The 17,684-nt window shown below is 47.9% G+C and overlaps 1 protein-coding gene across 1 annotated transcript in view; it reads right to left on the minus strand.

The window, feature by feature from the left end:
• The window catches only part of TLN2 (talin 2), a 215,501-nt gene that overhangs the window by 195,255 nt on the left and 2,562 nt on the right, over positions 1-17,684 (minus strand). The window lies entirely within an intron of this gene.

Below are 17,684 nucleotides of genomic sequence, written 5' to 3' on the forward strand. Positions count from 1 at the left end.
GTGATTGTTCGTGGAGTCACCATTATGCAGCAACCCTACTGCATGGGCAATTGTCTAACACATTTGCCACGTGACACTATTTCAGTTTTATCAACAAAAGGAAAAAGAGCAAAGCCAGGCAACAGCAATGAGCAGCAAGGTCACTGCTACAAAGAGGGAAGTTCCCCGATGTGTTGCCATTCAAATGTGCAGGTTTCTGCAACAGGCTATGCAACTCCAGCTCCAGATTTCACTCATCCATTTTTGCCACCACGCCAAGTTAAATGAGCGCATTCGTGTCTCCCAAGCAAATCAGAAAAGAACAAAGGAATTACCTATCGTTTGCCCACCCGGGCGCACTGAGGTTTGTTGCTTTCTAATTACAGCCCATCAAGTTATTAAATAACTAATTACTCTTAGGAAAACATCACAGGGTATATATATTTAAAAAATGTAATTATGTTGGAACAAATCCTCCACTCAAAATGAGGCAAAAAGCAAACCCCAAGTCGAATTTCAATCTCCGTAATGAACTGGCTGGAGCTTCAATGGCATGGTCAAAATTACAAGCCAGCTTCAAGGTTTTGATGAATGACTGCAAATTGCAAACCAAGGCCTGCTCAGAGTGCCTCAAGGCGGGGGGGGGGGTTAAGGTTCTTTTTTCTTTCTTTTTTTTAAAGGAAAATTAAATGCAGTCTCCTCACCCCAGCCCACTTTGCCTGAGTGAGAAGGGTGAGAAGTTCAAAGGTGTTATCCTTATCAGCACATTTTAAAGACATCCAAAGGTTTGTTCAGAAAAGGTCACGCCCATCACAATAATAGACACCCACACTCCTGATCAGGGCCGGCTCCAGGTTTCTGTGGGCCCTTGGGCAAGACACTGCTGCTCAGTGAGTCTACCTTCCCACCACCATTGTCACCAGCTGCTCTTCTTCCTCTTCCTCCCCCTCCTCCCCACCACTGTAGCCTGGGCCAGAGCAAGAGGCAGGTGCGAAGATGCATGTTGCATAGGTGAGGAGGAGAAGGTCCAGAGGTCTCTTGCTTGTGGGCCTCTGCTGGGGTGTGGTGCCGCCCCTGCCTCTATTCTTGGGATAAGACAAGCAACTGGAGCCTTACCGGTAAAGAGAGTTTCACAAACTGCCTGGGGACTAGGGATGTAGGAACCCCCTGACATCCAGTCCAGCCGGGGTGGGGGAAGTCCACAGTGGGAAAATCCAGACCGCTTGGGCCCCGCGGATTTCCCCACAGTCTTACTGCGTCCATCAGTTTGTGGGGCAGCTCTCCTCCATTCTAAATGTCACGATAGGCTAATGGCTGCCATTAGCCAACCACAGGAGAATTATGGCTGTAAATTATTTATTTATTTAAAACATTTCTTGGCTGCCTTTCAGGGCAGAAGCTGTCCCAAGGAGGCTTACAGCAAATATCACAGTTTACGGCTGTTTACGCCACAATTTACATAGGATGAAGTGCTTTATAGCCACAAATGCCGTAAACTATGCAATTTACAGCCATAATTTCCCCATGTTTGGCTAATGGTGGCCACCATTAGAATGGAGTTTAGAATGGAGGAGAGCTACCCCCTGGGGAATCTAGCAAACCAGGAGGTGAGCAGAGCTGGTCCGCTGCAGACTTCACAGCTCAGATTCTTGAGAATCCAGCCTTATTTGAGTCTGCAGTTGATTTCTCCGCCATCCCTACTGGGGACTTCCCAGTTCATAGTTCAATCTAAGGCTGGCTCCAGGGTTGAGGGTGGTCTTGGCAAAGTGCCCTCCTACATTACTGTCCCCCACAAATGGACTTCCCTGGCAGCACAAACCTGCCCGGGGTGTTGAAAGCTTCCAGAGAGGTCCTTCTCTCTGGCCTGCCATCATTTAAAGCTGGGTCACGAATCCTGTACTACTGTGGGCAAGAATCCCTTAGAAGAAATGGAGTAGCGCTCACAGTCAACAAAAGGGTGGGAAAAGCAGTACTGGGGTACAATCTTAAAAATGATAGAATGATCTCAGTACAAATCCAAGGCAAACCATTCAACATCACAGTAATTCAAGTCTATGCCCCAACCACTGAGGCCGAAGAAGCTGAGGTTGATCGGTTCTATGAAGACCTACAACACCGTCTAGAACTAACACCAAAAAAAGATGTCCTCTTCATCATAGGGGATTGGAATGCTAAAGTAGGAAGTCAAGAAATCACCGGGATAACAGGCAAGCATGGCTTTGGTGTACAAAATGAAGCAGGACAAAGGCTAACAGAGTTTTGCCAAGAGAACACGCTGATCATAGCAAACACTCTTTTCCAACAGCACAAGAGGCGACTCTACACATGGACATCACCAGATGGTCAATATCGAAATCAGATTGATTATGTCCTTTGCAGCCAAAGATGGAGAAGCTCCATACAGTCAGTAAAAACAAGACCTGGAGCTGACTGTGGCTCAGATCAAGAGCTTCTTGTTGCAAAATTTCAGCTTAAATTGAAGAACATAGGGAAAACCACTAAACCATTCAGGTATGACCTAAATCATATCCCTGATGAATATACAGTGGAGGTGACAAATAGATTTCAGGGATTAGACCGGATAGACAGAGTGCCTGAGGAACTATGGACGGAGGTCCGTAACATTGTTCAGGAGGCAGCAATGAAATCCATCCCAAAGAAAAAGAAATGCAAGAAAGCAAAGTGGCTGTCTGATGAGGCTTTACAAGTAGCTGAGGAAAGAAGGGAAGCGAAAAGCAAAGGAGAAAGGGGAAGATATATCCAACTGAACGCAGAGTTCCACAGAATAGCAAGGAGAGACAAGAAGGCCTTCTTAAATGAACAATGCAAGGAAATCGAGGAAAACAACAGAATGGGAAAGACTAGAGATCTCTTCAAGAAAATTGGAGATCTCAAGGGAACGTTTTGTGCAAAGACGGGCATGATAAAGGACAAAGAAGGCAGGGACCTAACAGAAGCAGATGAGATTCAGAAGAGGTGGAAAGAATACACAGAAGAACTATACAGGAAAGATCTGAATGTCCCTGATAGCCATGATAGTGCGGTCACTGAACTGGAGCCAGACATCCTCGAGAGTGAAGTCAAGTGGGCCTTAGGAAGCATTAGTAACAACAAGGCTAGCGGAAATGACAGTATTCAAGCTGAGCTATTTAAAATCCTAAAAGATGATGCTGTTAAAGTGCTGCACTCAATATGCCAACACATTTGGAACACTCAACAGTGGCCACAAGATTGGAAAAGGTCAGTTTACATTCCAATTCCAAAGAAGGGCAATGCCAAAGAGTGTTCAAACTACTGTACAATTGCGCTCATTTCACATGCCAGCAAGGTGATGCTCAAAATCGTACAAGCTAGGCTTCAGCAGCATGTGAATGAAGAACTACCGGAAGTACAAGCTGGGTTCCGAAGAGGCAGAGGAACTAGAGATCAAATCGCCAACTTTCGCTGGATCATGGAGAAAGCAAGAGAATTCCAGAAAAGCATCTATTTCTGCTTCATTGACTACGCTAAAGCCTTTGATTGTGTGGATCACAGCAAACTGTGGCAAATTCTGAAAGAGATGGGAGTAGCAGACCACCTTACCTGTCTCCTGAGAAACCTGTACGAGGGTCAAGAAGCAACAGTAAGAACCAGACATGGAACAACCGATTGGTTCAAAATTGGGAAAGGAGTACGACAAGGCTGCATATTGTCGTCCTGCTTATTTAACTTATATGCAGAGTACATCATGAGAAATGCCGGGTTGGATGAATCACAGGTCGGAATTAAGACTGCCAGGAGAATTCTCAACAACCTCAGATACACAGATGATACCACCCTAATGGCAGAAAGCGAAGAGGATCTAAAGAGCCTCTTGTTGAGGGTGAAAGAGGAGAGTGCAAAAGCTGGTTTGAAACTCAACATTAAAAAAACTAAGATCATGTCATCTGGCCCCATCACTTCCTGGCATATAGAAGGGGAAGAAATGGAAGCAGTGACAGATTTTATTTTCTTGGGCTCCAAGATCACCGCAGATGGTGACTGTAGCCATGAAATTAAAAGACGCTTGCTCCTTGGGAGGAAAGCTATGGTAAACCTAGACAGCATAGTAAGAAGCAGAGACATCACCTTGCCAACAAAGGTCCGTCTAATCAAAGCTATGGTTTTCCCAGTAGCAACGTATGGCTGTGAGAGCTGGACTATAAGGAAGGCTGAGCGCTGAAGAATTGATGCCTTCGAACTGTGGTGCTGGAGAAGACTCTTACGAGTCCCCTGGACTGCAAGGAGGTCCAATCAGTCAATCCTAAAGGAAATCAACCCTGACTGCTCATTGGAAGGACAGATACTGAAGCTGGAGCTCAAATATTTTGGCCACCTAATGCAAAGAGAAAACTCTTGGAAAAGACCCTGATGCTGGGAAAGATTGAAGGCCAAAGGAGAAGGGGATGGCAGAGGATGAGATGGCTAGACAGCATCACTGATGCAATGAATATGGACTTGAGCACGCTCCGGGAGAGAGCGCAGGACAGGAAGGCCTGGCACGCTGTGGTCCATGGGGTCACGAAGAGTCGGACACGACTTAACGACTGAACAACAACAACACGAATCCTGGCTTGTTGGAAACAGTTAACCACAGTCCCTCTTTGCACGTAAAGGGAGGGTGTGGTTAACTGCAGCCTCCTGGTCAGTTTCTCTAGCCCTGCAAAAGTGATGCGAGTGCCTGCCTGTTGCTTGTGCATCATTAAACCAGGACTTTTGCCTTCGCATTTCATACAAATGCAGCCAGGATTTCAGGCAGGATTCTTCCCAGCCTTACCCGGAGATGTCAGGGATTGAACTTGGGACTTCCTGCATGCAAAACTGGGGCTTTGCTGCTAAGCTAAGACTTCTCCTGGCATATCTGGAGGAAACCCACTAGGTGTGAAGGGGTGATTGGAAAACTTTGAGGCAGCCCCCTAGACAGCCAGGGTGGGGTAGTCGTTAGACTGCTGGACTAGGACCGGGAACATCTGGGTTTGGATGCCACACTCTGGCATGGGTGATGCTGGGTCAGTCTGTCTCTGTAATCTACCACACAAGCCAAAAATGGGATCATTCCATGCGCACCACTCTGCCCTCCCTGGAGGAAAGTCAAGATACAAACCAGACAGACAGGCAGTTCAGTCTATGCTGGGAGCCCTCCTGCTTTTGTGCGCATATCGAAGCCCAAGTAGTGGCAAACGAGCGAACGGACAGGCAAACCCTAATGATAAACGAATGTTTATTGCACTGAACAGCCTAAGATGCTAAAGGGGTTCCCAGTTGCGCTTCTGTTGTTTTCCTCCCACATCGGCAGGAGAGGAGAACACAGTTTGAAACGTGAACAAGCCCCAGGCATGCAAAATCTCACCTCAACTCCCCCATAACTTTTTAACCAGCAAGCTGCCAGCTTAAAGCAAAGCCTCCAACAGCTGCAGTGCAGCCCCTTCCAGAGGAAACCCATCAGGTCTGCCGATTGTCCTTGTCTGCTCATTAGAGGGACTCCAGATCTGTTCCTCTCTTTGGCCACATGAGAGACAGAACCACTGAAGACAGTAGAGGCCAACAAGCCACTCCCCTGAGAAATCAGCTCCAATAGACCACCTTCCCCAACCTAGTGTCCTCCAGATGTGTTGGACTACAACTCCCATCATTCCCTGGTAGCATTGTCCATGGTCAGGAATGCTGGGGGATGTTGGCCAATACAGCTGGCAGACACCAAGTTTGGGGAGGAGGGGTCTGCACTGACTGGCAGCAATGATTCTCTGGGGTTTCAGGCAGGAGACTCTCCCAGGAGATGCGGGGGATCGAACCTGGGAACTTCCACATGCAAAGCAGGGGCTCTACCACTGAGCTACATCATAGGTAGTGGCCCTATCCCAAGTCAGACCCTCTGTACAGCTAGCTCAGCAACACCAACGGGCAGCAGGATTCCAGGGTTTCAGACAGGAGACCTGGGGATGCCGGCGATTGAACCTGGGACCTTCTGAATACATGCCTCGGCTCTGCCCCTGAGCTCCTATAGCCCTTCTTTCATCTGCTTTTCTTGCAAATGGAAAACCTTCCAGATAAAATGTCACCCACATCCAGGCATTGCAGCAAGCTGCATTTTGCTGACATTCATTTTCAAACAAATGCCAGCTTTGTTCGTCAAATCCATGTTACAAGATTTCCGTGTAAGGATGCCAACCCCATGGGCAACTTCTACGAGATCATTCCATAGATTGTTTCTTGCCTCAGTTGGCCTCATCCAGCTGCAGATGCTCCAGCGGTTCCTATTTTCTGATACCCAGTAAATCCCTGTCCCCTACGGGGCATGCCTTTTGAAAATTGCATTGTGAGCGGGTCTCTCCACATGCTCAAGTCAGCTTCCCAGCCCTTCTATCCTGTCTCCTTAGGTTAAATCCCCAAGATGCATCTCAAGTCTTACTGCACCCCAAGTAAAAAAGCAAGCACAGGGACAGAAGGAGACAGCACATCCCGTCCCTTCCGCCCCCGTGACAGTTAATATTGCCAAGTGCATGGCAGCCATGCTATAAAAAGCTGATCCATGGAAAAATTAAACATTCCATTTTATTTAGTTAGTTTTTAAAAGGAGAAACTGTTATGGTTGAATCACTCATGCATCAGTGCATGACAGGCTGTGGAAAAATAAATACATACATACATACAAGAGGCATCAACTGCAGGCACCTTGACCTGTGTGCACTGTGGGGCGCGGTGCTCTTGGTGGGAGAACAGGTGTTGCACAATGCCAACTGGCCATGAAGGGGAGGGTAGAAATCCGCACACAGGCATCCCTATTTCTACTGTCAAAAGCTGCGATCAAGAAGAACATGGGCTTGGAAGTGAGCGCTGTTACCACAGGAACGTAAGCAGCACCTTGCTGGATGGGCTGTGGTAGCTCAGTGGCAGAGCACCAGCCTCAACTGCGGAAGGTCCTAGGTTTGATCCTTGGCAGCTCTGGGCAGAAGATGGGAAAGACCTTTTTCTGCCTTCTGCTTGCTATGGAAGCCTGGAAAGGCACTGGTAGGCACCAGACTCCTGCAGCCTGGCATCCTCCAGATATGTTGGATGGCAAGTCCCATCATTCCCAGGCAGAATGGGAGTTAGGAACATCGGAAGCTGCCTTATACTGAGTCAGACCCTTGGTCCATCTAATCCTCCCCTGCTGTTGTTCCTCAACAACTGGTGCTCGGAGCTATACTGCCTCTGAACAGGGAGGTTCTATGCAGCTACCATAGCAAGCAGCCATGGATACAGCCCCCCTCCTCCACGGATTTAGGAAGCTGCCTTATGCTGAGTCCATTAGTCCATCTAGCCCAGTACAGTCAACACTGATGGGCAGCTATGGCTCTCCTGGGTTTCAGGCAGGAATGTTTCCAGCCTTATCTGGAGGTGCCAGGGATCAACCCTGTGACCTTCTGCAGACAAAGCAGGGCTCTACCATGGAGCTATGGCTTTTCCCAATGCAGTCCCACACACCTGGAGGGTGCCAGGCTGAGGGAGTCTGGAGTAGATAACACAAGGCTGGACGGGCCGAGAGTTTGGCTGGGGATAAGGCTTCCTATAACATAGAATGGGGAGCAGCTCTCCAGATGTGCCGGACTAAGCTGGTTGGAGTTGATGGGAGCTTTAGTCCAACACACAATGTGCCAATTTGGGGAAGGTCACGTGACCAGTGGAGGCTGGTGGCTCCGATGTCAGTGGGACAGTGAATCAGCTCTGGGTTTTAGTCAGAGCCCTAAAGTTGCTATCCAAGGTGCTTTAGAGCGCTGACTAGTTCTGACTGAAACGCGGAGCAGATTCACCGCCCCACTTGAAATCGGAGGCACCAACCTCCACTACATTAGATGAACGTCTGTCTGTTGCAGGGGCCAACCAGATCTAGGCCCAAGACGCTCCCAAGCAGAACGTGATGGCGAGACACAGCCGTTTCATTTTGATGGTCCCAGCGCTCATTAGCAAGATACACGTTGCCTGTGTGATGAATAGGCACTGACTGACACAGCTCCACTGGCTTTTTGTTTTTGTTTTGTTTTTTAATGCTGTCTACGCTAGTGGGCATCACAAGGGCCTTTAAGTAATGGATCCAGTAAGTTAATTATATGCTGCACAAAGAAGAAAGTGGATGCACTGTAGCGGTGGAGAGTATATTATATGCTGCACAAAATGAGCAGATGTACTGTAGTGCCAGAAAGCATGAACCAGGAAGTCCCCAGTTTACATCGCATCCCTGCCATGAGCTCTGCCTCAAGCAGGCCATTACCTCTTGTCCTCAGACCATGAGGGGATAATAATTCCGCTCCACCTTACAGGGTTGTTGTAAAGAGTACTAAGATTGTATGTGCAAAGCGTTCTGAAGACTAAAAAACTACACTACATAAAAAGGCAAAGAACTGTGATTAAATACATCCTTTTGTTCAATCATGTAATTGGATGAGGGAAAACAGAAGGTACCTATTCGCTCTCTTGTTCACCATTCCAATTGTGCATACCTTCCACCATGTTCCCTCTTACTTTCCTAGATGGAACCTTTTTGTACATTGCAATCAGCAAAGGTTACATAGAAGCAGGATCGATGCCTGCGCTGGATTCAAGACGGCAGAGCCTACAGCATGTGGAGCAGTAAAACCCAGCTGGGGATTACCTAGCTTGGTAGAGCTGCAAAAGGTGTGCAGATGTTGTCTGCTGACACCAGTTCAGTCTCATCTTTCCACAAATTAAGTTTAAAGCCATCCTGGGCCTGGAGGTGGCGGGTGAGTATGAAAAGATGTGAATTCGTGCCACTCATCAGGATGTCTGGGGCTCAAACCAGGAATCTTATAGACTGGTTGGGCTACCTGGGAGGAGCTGTGATCAAGCCCAAGAACCCTCTATAGCAGCGAGGGGTTGGGGGTGGAGGGCAACATACCGCCCATGGGCCAAATTTGGCCCCCTGCCCGTTTTTGCAGTGTGGGGGACAAAAAGTGGCAGTTTTGGAAGAAAACAATGTTGGTGACAGCAGGGAAGGGGTGCCCCCCAGTGGGTTCTGGGGTGGGGGCAATGCGACCCCTGGAAGTTGGCCACCCCTGCTCTATAAGCACTAAAGGGAATAAAGGCATGCAACAATGCCCCCCGCTATTTACTGGCTGGCAGTACAGAGTGCATGGACTGGCCATGCCTGGTCTATACCCTAGGAGGCAGATTCTTCCTTTTGCATGCTCAATGTAATGGGAGTTTCTGTTTGCTGTGCATCAGTTTCTCTGCTCCAGTGGCCCAGACTTCAACTCCAGCAATGGACAGGAGGTGCTCAAAGTGCAGTCACAGGGCACCCCTTTTGCATGCAGAAGGTCCCAGGTTCAATCCCCGGCACCTCAAGGTAGAAGGGTCAGTAGCAGCTGTTGGGAAGTCTCTTGCCTGATCCTGAAGGGTCACTCCTGGGCTGGATGGCAAGACAGTCCAAGCTAGGAGACACAACAGCTTTCTTATGCAGATTGGAAGACGAACATTCCAGGGTGGAACTTGGCTATGGCTTCCCATTGCATGCCCACACACAGACCCTGCAATAAGACGTCTCCATCCAAAAGCCATCAATATTCCATCAAAAAGCCATCAATATTCCATCAGTAATACACATTCTTTTAATGCCCCCTTGTCCAGAAATATTCCAGTGCATAATTCACCATGGCAGCTGGAGACAACATCTCCCCAACATACACAAAATACATATTCATGGACTGGCTCAAAGCCAAGAGAGCCCCCATTCAATTAACAGAGATTATTTGATTATAATGGGAACTGTCTTATTAGCTCAGATAGTTAAATGAAAACAAGCACTGGTTGTTTAATTTAATAGCTCAGATACATTTCAATTGGATGCTGGAACCTTTTTAAAAAAAATCATGGACTGCAAATGAGATATTTAAATCCTTGCAAGGTAGGCTGACCATATTCCCTTGAGACAAAAATGGGATATTGGGATGACAAAAACGGGATGGGGTTATGTAATATTCCGTATTCATGAAAAAGTAAGACGATAACAAAAGTTTTATTACATGAACATATTGAGCTTACAAGGTCAAAAAAATAATAATAAAACCACAATATAACAAAACAACTGCAGCTCCCTTTGTGGTCTCTCAGGCTATAAGAGACCTAAAAAACAACCTAAACTCACTGCAAAAGAACATGGAAAGGGGCGCAAATGAATAACACTAATTTATTGCATATACACAAAAAACCCCACTCATAAATATACATATATAAAATATTTATAAAATATCACATCAGCAGTAAACAAATCTGTATGGCATACCACACTGAACACTCTAATACAGGACTGCAGTGGCCAGACTGCAAAAAATCATAAACATACACCAAAAAGAAAAAAAAAAAGGAATGAACACCCCGACTGCTATCACAAACCGGTATATGCTAATGTCCCACTGGAGAGTTCCGCTGTAATAAAAAAATAGCTAACAGCCTGTTGAACCGAAATATGAGTCTGAAAAGTCCAAATCAAACTGAATGTAGGGCAGAAAGAATCTCTATGGGCGGAATGATGGTAGAAATAACAGTAAGACGTGCACCCGCCTGGCTCCCACACCCTGAATGGGGCTTAGCGGCCGCCTCTCGAATTCCCCGTCACTGCGGACAAGCCAGGGGGCGACGTCTGATCGTCGCTAGCTCAAGAAGCCTGGCCCTGACTGGACAAAGGAAATGGAACTTCCTCTTCCGCCACACTAGTAGTTTTACTGCACGCATTGATTAGCATAGAGCCTTATGAGAAACACATGAGTTTTTTACAAAAAAATTAAAAACGGGACAAAATTGACATTTATATTAAAACGATAGGATGGTCGGGAAGTATGAAAAAAACGGTACCCATTTAAAATGGTACGTATGATCAGCCTATTGCAAGAGCATCTATCAACACAAAAAGCAACAGATCAGAGGGGAAACACCTCCCCCCCATACACACCACACACACACACTAAGTAGGAGTACTGACTCCCTGATGATGCATTTGAAGCTGGGCTTTAAGAGGCAACAGATATTTTGCTGAGGATTTGGGGAGCTCTTGTTCATATGGTAGGATTTTTCGTATTTACCTGGGGAATGGCCCTAGGTCAGTGGCACACCCCTGCCTTGCATGCAGAAGGCCCTAGGTTCAACCCCCAACATCTCCAGTTGTTTAAAAATGCAGGTAGTGGGTGATGGAAATGGCCCTTCTCTGCCGGAGAGCCTTGAGACCCAAGTAAACACGGTTCAAGTAGTCTGATCTGATACAATGCAGCTTCCGGTGCTCCTACGTAGGAACCAGCCCACCTACCCCGCCACCCCCGGTATGAAAATAAACCCACAGGATTTTGAAACAGCAACATTTTCATTTGACTGAAAGTGCAGATCCCAAGGTCAGGAAGCAAACAGCAGCTGAAGAATCCTTGTCAAGATTGGATTCTTGTCGTCCAAGGAAGTGGCACATTTGGGTGGTACCATAAAGATCCCGTGCATTTCACACCAGCAGAAGCCAAAATAACAAGGTCAGCCACATCTTTTGGTCCAATAACTTCAAAAGCACTCATGAGAGCATCCTGGCATTGATTACTACAGGGAGAAAAGGAAAAACATTGCTGAAAATGATCTCCTTCAGGGCTTGACCCAGGAAGCCTGTGGCCTAGGAAACCACCTCGGACCGTTTGTGCTCTGACTTGGAGCCCTTGCCAAGGGCAGAGGGGAGCAGACAGGTGCGCCAGCCCTCCTGACTGGCAGGAGGGTGTCCAGGTGTCCTACTTTACAGAGGACAGTCCTCTATAAGGAAATGCTGGCAGAGGCCAGTCCTCTATTTGAAGGTGTCCTCTACCTGATGGGCTGTCCCATCCAAGCCTGGGTTGAAGTCAAAGAACGGTAAGGAGGGAGAGCAGGCCAGGGCCTTGAAGCTGCCCATCCACAGTTAGCACCTGGGCACCAGACTAAGCAGACATGCAGGTCACCAGGTCAGTCTGCCACACCATGGTGAGAAGCGCTATCTTTCCACTGGCATTCTCTTTGGTCCTCTTTCTGGCATCATCTAAGCCGCCACCCTAACTGGAGGCAGCATGAAGCCTTTGGACTGGGTGGACCCTGGCCAGTGGATCAGGGCCTTCTGCCTGCTGGAATTCTAAGCTGCAGATTCTTCAGGTCCAGCCACTGAACCCTGGCTGCAAGAACACACCTTCCAGGTCTAGATTCAAGTAGAACTGCCCACGGCCCCAGCTTGACCTTAACCAAGGCTCTAGGGAACCTGGGCTTGTAAACAGCCCATGACTCCTGCTGCACATACGGATCACAGCCAGGCATGGATCTTTTCCATGGAATGTGGGCATCCAGGGTCTAAATCCCTGCTCAGCTGTGAAACTCACAGGATGGCTGCGGCCCATGGCTCAGCCTGATCTACAGAGGGGTTGTGACCATTAAATGAGCTAAGTTCCATGTATGCTTGTGAGAGCTCTTTAAAGGACAGGATTTCCTTGTTGCTAGTGGGGGTGGTGAACCAGCCAGCAAGAGAATACACACAAACGCATTTTAATCCCACCCTTCCTCCAAGGAGCACAGGATGGTTTACAAGGTTCTCCCCCTCCTTTTAATCACAACAGCCCTGTGAGGTAGCCTGGGAGAAAATGACTAGTGCAAGATCACCCAGTAAGATTCAGGATAGAGTGAGGATTTGAGCCTGGATCTCCCCAGTTCTTGTTCAACACTCTAACCCAGCCTTCCCAAAACGGTTGCCCTCTGGGTGTTTTGGACTTCTACTCCCATCAACCCTAGCCAGTATGGCTAGTAGTCAGGAATGCTGAGAGCTGTAGTCCACAACATTTGGAGGGCACCAGGTTGGGGACCGGTGCTCAAACCACTAGGCCCAGTTGAACCTTACTTTTGTTTTAAAAGAGGCCATCTCTGAACTAGGGCTCCAATGCTTACTCAGGAAATTAGCTAGATTTTAAAAAATTGTTTACTTAATTAACAAGCAATCGAAGAGCAGATTATTAAATTATATATATAATTTTAATGTGCATACTTAAAAAAACCACAGATAGGAGCAGCATCTTAAGAGGAACAGAGGAGGAAATGCCTCTTCTGAGAGGACAGACGTGCCATAGAAGACTTGCATCATCTAAGGACTAAGCAAGCTGTATACCTACCCATACGGACATTTAATCAGTTAATTAATTAGTCAAGTAAACTCATACAATTAAATCAATTCAGATCTCTTTATTTGGGTGGCATCCCTCTTTGGAACCCTTCTAATAAACTTGAAGAATTTGAAATGCACAAAATGAGTGTGAGTGAGTGAAAGAGAGAGAGACTAATGCTGGTTTGCGAAACACTTGTGGGTTACCCCTTATCCACCTTGGCATCAAGACCAATTTACTCTCACTGTTCAGAAACTCAAAGCACGCAAGGCAATATCATAAGGAGAGAGTCCAGTAAAAAAAACTAACATAATGAAAATGCCAGAGGAAAGCCTTATTTTATTTATTTATTTATTTATTGCATTTATACCCCACCTTTTTTCCTCTTGCAAGGAACCCAAGGCGGCTTACATTATCATCCTCCTCTCCATTTTATCCTCACAACAACAACCCTGCAAGGTGGGTTGGGCTGAGAGTCTGTGACTGGCCCAAAGTCACCCAGTGAGCTTCCATGGCTGAGTGGGGACTAGAACCCGGATCTCCCAGCTCCTAGTCCAACACTCTTGCCACTACACCATGCCACCTCAGCAAACAAAGAAAAAAAAAGCCGCAGTGTTTATGCCACACACTACAGCTCTAGTTACAGCAATTCCCCTACAATCGTATGGGGTCACAAATGGGGTACAAGGCCCTGCATTGCGCTTAAAGTAATTGTCCCCTTGTTTTAAGGCAAGCAACCATGGAGGCTCACCAGCTCAACCTAAGCTTGCCATACTCGTTTTTCTATTTTAAGCAAGTTTATAGAAGGCTGCAAAATTTGGCATGGGGGATCTGAGCCGCACGACAGGTTGCTGTGCTGCAGAGCATGACCAGACCTTTCCTTCTTGAAAATGATTCCGGATTACTTGCAAGGGAGCCTTGCTTTGAGACAGGATTTGCAGCAATGCCAAAGCACCATGCTACAGGGCAGCAGACGCCCTGATCCTTTCTGTACTATCACCTCACATGAATATCGTCAGTTCCAGGTAAAAGTGCTTAAGGGCTGCTCCTAACATGGTATTTCCCAGTACAAAGTAGGCACACAGAAATGGCTAGAAAGCATTCAAATAAAGCCCACATTTCCAAGACAAGGAGGGTCAGGACACAGGACAGAGATATCCTTTGTGCAAAGCTCCCAGGACCTTCACCGACCTTCCAAACATGATGAGATGGCCCATTTCCTGGCTGCTTCCTTCCACATTTTCGAAGCCCAAGCATCACTTTTGCACAGCTTATTCTATTACTGACGCACCAATGAAATGCAAAGCATGTTTTATTTGATCATACCTTAAAGGCCATTTTCTCACGCTATGTGTTTCAAATCGTACAGCACGGTGAGGCACCGATTGAGGGCTCGCACCCCAGCAGAAGCCCCCTGATGAGAGCCCCCTGGAGTTGCTCCTCCTCTTCACCGTCGCAACCTGCTTGCTCATCTGCCTCTTGCTCAGACCCAGACAACGGCAGTGAGGAGGAGGAGCAGGAGATGCCGCTGCCGCCTCGCTCCCCGGCTCTCTGCCTGCCAAGCAAGCAAGTGGGAGCAACAGCGAGAAAGAGGAGGAGGGGCACGAGCGGCTGGACACAGTGACCTGGTTTGCACAATACAGGGCAAATCATGGGTTAATGAACCCAAGATTTGCCACAGTGTGTGCCATGCGCATCCCACCACCAGGTTGAATATTCACCCTCCAACTAAGCCGATCGGAGGTTGCCACGTGATGTCTGAATGCAGATGCTAGAGGTTAATCATGGCTTGAGCAACCCACGGTTAACCAAATTACTAATTGTAGCTGTGAGTCGTTTAAGCCACAATTAATCTATAGCGTCTGGATTCAGACTTCACGTTACAACATCCAAAATGGTGGGGGAACACGCCCATCACATGCCCCAGCAAATCTTGGGTTAATTAACCCACAATCTGACACCGTTATGTGTGAACAGGGCCAACAGTGGTGAGAAGATAGACTCATTGAGAGACAGGGCCTATTGAGAGAGTCTTACCCAAGGGCCCTCCAAAACCTGGCCTGGAATACAGGATGATGTCTCTTGAACAAGTGATATATTTGCACATGAAATGGACACTTGGACAGACTCACAAGCTGCGGAGCAACTTTAAAAGTCTGCCGATATTTGCCAGGGCCAACCACTTCAGTTTGTTTTCTCTGGCCCAGCACTCTGAGCAATGCTCGGCAGCTGGCTCTCGCCGCCCTTTTAATTTCCCACAGTGTTCCTGATCTAGCATTGCTTGAAGCACTGAGGGGAATTAAAGGCCTGGCTAGGCCAACACTTCAGCCCTGCTAGGAGTGCTGCCACCATAGCCCAGCAGGCCCAGCATGGCCCGCTGACTGGGGCAGCTCACCAGAAGACACTGCCCAGGACCCCCCCTCAGATCTGGAGCTGGTACATCTGGGTCCACCAGAAAGCCAAAATTCAGTCCGCATGTGGGTAGAAATGTCTTGGGCTAACAGTCAAAGCCTTGGACACAGCGTACCTCATACCAGAAGCCAGCACAGAGTAAACGTCACCACGCGCAGTACAGAAGGAGGGGCTGAGAGAGCTCCGTTGCTTCTTCACACTCTTCAGGGTTGATTAAGGAAGGGGGCTTCCTGGAGCAGCCCGGAGTGCCGAAGCTTGCAGAACCCAAGCTGTCTGTGGTAAATATGGCAGCGTCACTCCGATTATTTCACGCCCAAATGACCTTTTGCTGCTTCAACTGCAGTGGCGAAGGTAAGGGCCCCTCGGTCCATCAGCCCCCCAGGAATAGCAACGAAAGCCAGGCAGCCATCCCAAATCCTGCCCTGTACTCATTCTTAGCGGAATGAGATCCACTTTCTCCATTAGACCGCCAGGCTGGAAATACTACAGAGGGTTTCCCCCACCCCCACCTTTTTGGTTTCCAGATCACGCTGAAAATAACACTCGCTGCTGCACAGACACCCTTGCACGCCAGATGCAGCCGATACGTATCAGGTGACAACAAAAGGGATTGTGGCAGTTTCGGGACTAAGGGCACAATCCTATGCATGTTTAGCATGGCTGGGGAATGCTGGGAATTGTAGGGCTTTTTTTTTTGTCTAACATTCATAGGATTGAACCTTAAATGGTTTATGGTGGGATGAGGCAGAAAGAGACACCTCCCTTCACATCAGGTGGAAGCCGGAACCACGTAGAGTTGCAGCTGTGCCATTGGGGGTTCAAGCTCAGCCTTCCCCAACCTGGTGCCCTCTAGATGCGATGAACTACAACTCCCATCAGCCCCAGTCAGCATGCCAGCTGGCGATGTTGGGAGCTGTAGTCCAGAAAGGCTGTTCTTGCGCGAAAAAAACAAAGAAAAATCCCTGACCTGTTGCTGTTTTGTGCTTCTTTCATACCAAGAATCCATGCAGAACGCAGGAAGCTACTTTATAAAGAGTCAGATATTCAGGGCCAACCCAAGACATTTTGCTGCCTGAGGCAAAGGGCAAAATCCCCTGTCCCCATTTCACATACAGAAGCTGACCGGACCAGCCGCCAAACCTCATTTCCACCCTGGTGGTGGGACAGAGACTTCCACCAGAGCGGGCTGGCTTAAGGGGCACAGGACAGCTCTGCCCACCCAACTCCCCCAACCCCCTTCCCTGCTCTGCCTAATGGTAGGGCCAGCATGCCTGGTCCATCTCGCCTGGAATTATCGACGCTGATGGGCAGCAGCATCTCCAGGGTCTCTGGGGGAGAAAGGTCTTCACCATCACCTACGACCTGGTCCTTTTTTAAAACTATAGATGCTGCCAGAGATGGAAGGAAGGGCCTTCTGCATGCAGAACAACTTGTCCAATATTAGGTCGTCAGCCTAGCTGGGAGTAGGGCAGATGCTCATCGGGGAATCGAGCACTGGCCTCCAACTAATGAGAACTTCTGGCTGTCTAAAGGGCTAGAAGCAATGACACTAGAGGAGAGGGTGCAAGAAGCAATGGCTCCTGCACAACCAGTGGGTTCCACACAGTGAAATACTGATGATTGCAGAGACATTATCACATGGATGCCCACCAGTGGCAGGCAGACTATAAAGCCTCACCAGACCACATCAGGGATGCCTCACATGTTTGACCAGTCCAGTCTGTATGAACAGCTTACAGTCAGGAGACCTTGGCTTCGGTGGAAATACCAAGAGTTCACAACCTGACAACAAACCATGGGTTCCCTTCCTGGGTTCTTCATGGTTAACAACCCATAGTTAAACCACAGTTCAGGGTTCGCATGTAATGACAACCCACAATTCAATGACAACCCACGATTCAGTGATGACACAATTCAAGAACCACCCACAATTCAGCTTGTACTCTGTGTTGTTGTTATGTGTGAACCGGGTCCTTGCATTCCAAGCATGTGCTCCATCCATTGCGCGATGACCTTCCTCCGATTTAATGTCATTTAGTAATAAAACCAGTCTAACCCAGGGAAAAGCACACTACAGCAAAAACACCCTATCCCTTAAGTTAGATTTAATTAAACACATTACTATGGTTTATTTAGCACTAG

Source organism: Heloderma suspectum, chromosome 11 (assembly GCF_057233095.1).
Source record: "Heloderma suspectum isolate Gila_16-S chromosome 11, 16-S_ref, whole genome shotgun sequence".
Taxonomy (NCBI): Eukaryota; Metazoa; Chordata; class Lepidosauria; order Squamata; family Helodermatidae; genus Heloderma; species Heloderma suspectum.